This window comes from Podarcis gaigeae (assembly GCF_964106915.1).
Source record: "Podarcis gaigeae genome assembly, chromosome: 16".
Lineage (NCBI taxonomy): Eukaryota > Metazoa > Chordata > Lepidosauria > Squamata > Lacertidae > Podarcis > Podarcis gaigeae.
In genome coordinates, this window is record NC_139693.1 from 17828799 (window position 1) to 17834858 (window position 6060).

At 47.3% G+C, this 6060-nt stretch overlaps 1 protein-coding gene across 3 annotated transcripts in view; it reads right to left on the reverse strand.

The window, feature by feature from the left end:
* MEF2D (myocyte enhancer factor 2D) overlaps positions 1-6060 on the reverse strand; it is a 138494-nt gene that overhangs the window by 101604 nt on the left and 30830 nt on the right. The window lies entirely within an intron of this gene.

Genomic DNA, 6060 nt, shown 5'->3' on the forward strand with positions numbered 1-6060 from the left:
GTTTGCAACCCACTTAAATTTGGAAAATCGAAGGGATAAAATGGTGAAATTTGGGGCAGTACAACAGCACACAGTTCTTTCCTGCCGTTTCCAGAGAATAGTAGAGTTGGAAGATACCACCAAGGGTCATCTAGCCCAACCCCCTACAATGCAGGAATCTCAACAAGGCAGATGGCCATCCAACCTCTGCTTTAAATCCTCCAAGGAAGGAAATCCCACCACCTCTGGTAGGGGAATCATGGGGGAACAGAAGCAGGCATGCACAGAAAGAGTGCGGGAGTAGCAATGTTATCCAATGACATTCATTCTTGGATCTCGGCATGGTGTGAATCAGGGGTGTCTAACTCAAATTCATCGGGGGCCACATCAGCAGTTTGGTCACCCTCAAAGGGCCGGTTGTATCTGTAGGACTTACAGTACAGGAGAGAAGGGTTCAGGCAGCTGTTAGATCTGTCACATCACAGGATGGCATGCACTCAATATAAAAACAAGTGGAGGTTTCCTGAATGCATGTAAAGTGGAGGTTTCCTGTGTAGAACGGCCGGCGCCGCTAGAGGGCAGACGTTCTCTGGCTTGTAGGCTGCCGCGCATGCGCTGAAGAGGCGGCTTTCTTGTGTCAAAAAAAAAAGCGAGAATAAAAGGTGAAGGCTGGTGGCCGGCGGCGGCTACACGGGCCACATGACGAGGTCTGGCGGGCCAGATTCGGCCCGCGGGCCTTGTGTTTGACACCCGTGGTGTGAATGAAGTTCAGTACATCATGCTGGTATATCAGTCAGAAGTACAACTGGAGCCATGACTTTAAAGTTTTGCGGGGCTTTTAAAGGGAAACTGTTGATGGTCATTTCTATAACTTCCCTCAACCTGCTTTGAAATCCAATACAGGAGGGGCTATTCTGGAGTAAAGGAATGTAGGATACCATGGGATAATTTCCAGGTGTCAGGATGTGGCTGTGAGCTTCGGTTTGATTCCTCACTGTCCTCAAGAGGCACACAGCTATAGATTTGCCTGAGAGATTCTGCTCTTCCAACTATACTTCCTAGAGCCCTGGCATAGCCAGTTTTCCCTCTTGATCAAGCCAGTACAATAGCTCAATGGTAGAGCATCTGCTATGTGTGCAGAAAATCCCTGGCATCTCCAGGTAGGGTTGAGAGAGACCCCCGCCTAAAACCCTGGAGAGACACTGCCTAACAGTGCAGACAGTACTGAGCTAGATGGATCAATGGTTTGACTCAGTATAAGGGCAATTTCCTATATTCCTACATCTCCTGCCTCTGGGATCCAGCCCTAAACTACCAACCTACGCTCCCTTACCTGCCAGGAATCACCCTCTCATTCCCAGCCTCTGCTCCTTGCATCTGAGGGTCTGAGCCTCTAGAAACTTGGCAACCCTCCTTTACAGGAAATCAGCCTTCTCTAACCTGATGCCATCCAGTGCTGGTTGGCACCGATGGGAACTGGAACCGAAAATATCAGTACAACTTCCACCGGTCCCAGCCATTTTGGGACTATAACTCCCATTACCCCCAATACAACTCCCAGCCAGCATGCACATATTTTGGCTGGGGCTGACAGGGTTGACAGGTCGGAAGTATGCTAGATACTGAGATTTCACGGCCCAAAGCTGAGACTTAAGAGGCCACCTTTAGTGATGTCACGGAGAGGGCTCTGGAGATGTAGGTTAATTGGGAGAGGGAAGCAGAGGAGGGTAGACCCCCCAAAAAATGTCTAGGCTATAATTTGCAGCCAGCTCTTGCTGGGCTGAAGCTTGCAATCTGCACGTACAATCTTAACATGTTTTAATTTATTTTTCATTTTTATTAATGGTACTCCTGCCCACCTGGAGATTAAAGCCCTCCAGCTGCCACCTGGAGGAGGCCAGGAAAACCTGGAGACTTCAGGTCAGACCTGGAGGTCTCACATCTCTAGCTGTCATCCAAACAACCTGGAGAGTACCAGGTTGGGAAAGACTTCAGTCAACAGAGAAGAGGGTGCAGGGAGGAGAAATACAGAATGAAGGCAGACAGTTTTCTTATGGACTTTGGATGAATGAGCCAAGATGGCAACATTCATAATGTGCCAACCTGCAAACCTCAGAGAACTGGGTTTCTATCCTTGGGAGGGGAATGAACCTTTTTCATGACGCTCCCCCTCCAAAAAAAGCCTCTCCTTCCCAATTTGTTCAGTCCATGATAATCACATCAACCTGGGGGCTCTATATGCCCATGATATACATTGCTGTTAATGCCCTAAATGAAGCTACTACAACCCACGTCATTTATTTCAGTCTTTTCTGCCGTTGCTACATGACTATATTTATCCCTGTTTTCTCACGTTCAAGCCCTGCAAGGGAGGTGGGACAGCTATTTCCCCCAGATTCTGGATGACATCAAGCTTGCAAACAAAATTTGCCTCATTTGAGGGCGGGGGCACAGCTCCGTGGCAAAGCCTGAGTCTTATACGGATACAGAAGGTGCCAATCCACAGCGTTCTCAGAGGAAATAATGCTAGGCTAGGATGTGCTTGTGGGAACAGCCTCCCCTTGAGACCTCAGAGAGCCAGAGGCGATAGAGGGCTAGAGATGCACCAATATTCTGATTCTGAATAAGGCAGGTTCATATGTTCACTCACTGCTAGCAAGCTAACAGAGTGAACACCCTCATACATCTGGAAGGCCACTAGTTCACCATCCCTGTGAAAAGGTGCATGGGGTGGTGGAATGCCTCCACCCAGGGTGTCTTACCTATAGAGGCTAGTGGCGCAGGGCGCCAAGTTCTGGAGGGCGCCAGGGAAGTGGACATGGCGCCTCCCAGCATCAGCTCGCCACCCTCGCCCGCCTCCGCCATGCTGCACCGAAGCAGCACCATGCCCAGAGCCTCTGCCTGCCTTGGCCACCACGGCACGAAGTGGCCAGCTGAGCTGGGAGCTGCCGCGTCCAGCCTCCGCCTCTTCCCTGCCAGAGGAGCTGTCCTCCAGCCACTGCCCGTCTCCTCCAGCCCCGCAAAGCTGGGCGCATCGGCGGCAGCACCGTCCTCCCTAAAAAAGTTTGGAAACTCTGGGAAACGGAAGGGGGGCACTGGAGGGATCTTTGCACCACAGTGCCGGATATGCTTAAGACGGCCCTGCCTCCACCCCCTCCAAAATAACTGGGATGGTCTTCAGAGGAGCATCAGGGCTCTGCTGAAAGGGCTAGCTGCCATCTGTGAAACTTTGGAGGAGGTGGAGATATTCCCCACCCTATAACCCACCAGCGTTTTCCCCCCACAAAGTAGTTGCACTATGAGTCAACAGAACAAGCCCATTCTCAACTCTTTCCCAAGTTCCAGTTACAGATAGGTAGCCGTGTTGGTCTGCCATAGTCAAAACAAAAAAAACAAAAAAAAATTCCTTCCAGTAGCACCTTAAAGACCAACTAAGTCAGTTCTTGGTATGAGCTTTCGTGTGCATGCACACTTCTTCAGTGTGTATCTGGAATTTTTTTTGTTCTTTCCCAAGTTGTCAGGCTGCCGTACTTTGTCCCACAGAATTCAAAGGAAGCAAACCAGTCCCCATCTGCACAACAAGATCCTTCCATCTGTAGTTTGCACCCACCCACCATCCTGGGGTTTGGTTAGAGCTGATGCTTGTGTATGTCAGAATGGAGGCTTTTAAGAGCACAACAAGAAAGAGAATGAAAATGCTGCAAGCCAACTAAGAGTGACTCGCCTATAAAGAGAAGTTGCAGTGTTTGGGAATGGATGACGGCCATGGCCCAGCTGCCCCAGCATCATGTTCTTACAATGGCCAACCAGATGCCTGTGGGAATCTGCAGGCAGGGCCTGAGCACAAGAGCAACTCTCCCCTCCTGTGGTTTCCAGCAACTGTGGAGGCAGAGCGCAAAGCACAGACATTGTGACAAGTAGCCATCAATAGCCTTCTCCCCTATGAGTTTTTCTAATCTTTTAAAGCCATCTGAGTTGGTGGCAAGCAATGCCTCCTGTGGGAGTGAGTTCCATGTGCTGCATAAAGTAGTACTTCCTTTTATCTCTCCTGGGTCTTCCAACATTCAGCTTCACTGGATGTTGGCCAGTTCTAATGTTATGAGAGAGGGAGAGAAAAAACTCATATTTGCCCTTTCTCTAAACTAAAAAGTCCCAAACACTGCAGCGAGCTGCTCCATCCTCTTTTATCATTTTAGTTGCCCTTTCCAACCCTACAATATCCTTTTTGAGGTAAGGTGACCAGAACCATACACAGTATTCCAATTGCAGTCACGGATTTGTATAACGGCATTATGGCATTGGCAGTTTTATTTTCAATTCCTAACATGGAATTCACCTTTTACACAGCTGTCGCACACTGGGCACAATATGAAAGGAAATTTGCTGTGAACTGTACCACATGCATTTGCACTGTGCCCAATGACAATTTTCAAAGGCAATTTTTACACACACACACACACACACACACACACACACACACACTCCTCTTCCTTCTTTCCTATAATTAAACTTGGCCCCTTGCCATTCTGTACTCTGCAGTCCTGGAAAGGGGGTCAGACTTTCTGCGTGCGTTCCAGCCCTAGGAATGTAGCAAAACTTTCTCAGCCAGAAAGAAAAGAACACTGTGGAGCTTTTCATCGAGATAAGAAACCCCAGGGACAAAATCCTCAGCCTCACCTGCCTTCACGAAATACATTCCCTTTGCTCCTTTCTACTCACTAGTTGGCAGGAGGTGAGTGGGGGAGTAATCTTTACATTATTACATGTGCCCTTAAAAAAAAACAACTATGAGAAAAGGCCAATCTGAAAGGAATCTTAGAATAGCCCAGCCTGACCAAAAGTGCCAGTTTACTAGCCAATAATAATGAGAGTAGTAGTAGTAGTAATAATAATATCTGCATGCACAACTGCCAATACATACCTATATTGATCATTTGTACCACAACAGCCTGGGAAGGGACGAATGAGGAGGGGGAAAAGACCGACTCTCTTCCTTAATTACAGAAAGTTCCTGTCTGTTCACCCAAGAAGATTCTCTCTCGCCATAGGCGAAGGTCTATTTATAGAATCGTATTGCTCTCTTGCCAAACTATGCATGCCAGCCTGTAACTAAATAGGCTCAATTTGCAACACTCATCTATAATATTGGGGAGTAGACGCACCTTTGAAAAGAATCTCATTTTTAAAAGGGCCACCAAGCTATGTGCTTGAAAAAAGAAGAAGTAAATAAGCAATTTGTAAAATAAAATAAAAACCAGAGCATTTCAGCTTGGGGGTCCCCCTCAATATTTTTGTTCAGATTTGGTGACTTTTGACAAGCTACCTGCCACCCTTCTGTGGTGGATCTCTGCTTTTATGATGCCCCCTTTATAGGGGGAGGAAATAGCATACAAGGCTCTTAAAGGAAGAGAGATATTCCCCCATCCCCACAATCTCTTTGCACAATTAAAAGCTCCAAATGTGTAACTGAGAAGCTCCATCCCCTTGGGAAACTCAATCCAGCCGGCAGGTCTGCATCACACAAGGGAATGACACTTGCTGTCACTTTGTGTATTTATATGCCCAACCTGGCACAGTATTTGCCTTGCTGGATGAAACCTGGAGCTGGCTATTTTTTATATTATTATTATTATTATTATTATTATTATTATTATTATTATTAACGATATTAAAATTTATGCCAGATCTCAAGAGTGATCAATGCTTCTCAAATATATAGTAAACAGGGTGATGGGTTTTCTGGCTACAGATTCCAGCTCAATCGGGACATAGATTTCAGTAGCCCTAGAGCAGCCTTGCACAATCCAATGCCTTCCAGAAGCTGTTGGATGTCAAACTCCCATCAGCCAGCATGGCCAACTTCCAGGGATCAAGGGTGTTGGAGCTGGAGGGCACAAGATTGCAGGAGGCTGCATTATGCCATTACACCTAATTGAGTTATCCTCTATGAATTTGTCTAGTCAAGGTGGTTCTGTGAAACCTCCATGCTAAGAAACAGTCTAGCTCTGAATACCAACTGCTGTAGAGCAACAGTGGGAGGATGTCTGTTGTCCTCCTATTCTGCTGACTGACCTACCAGCT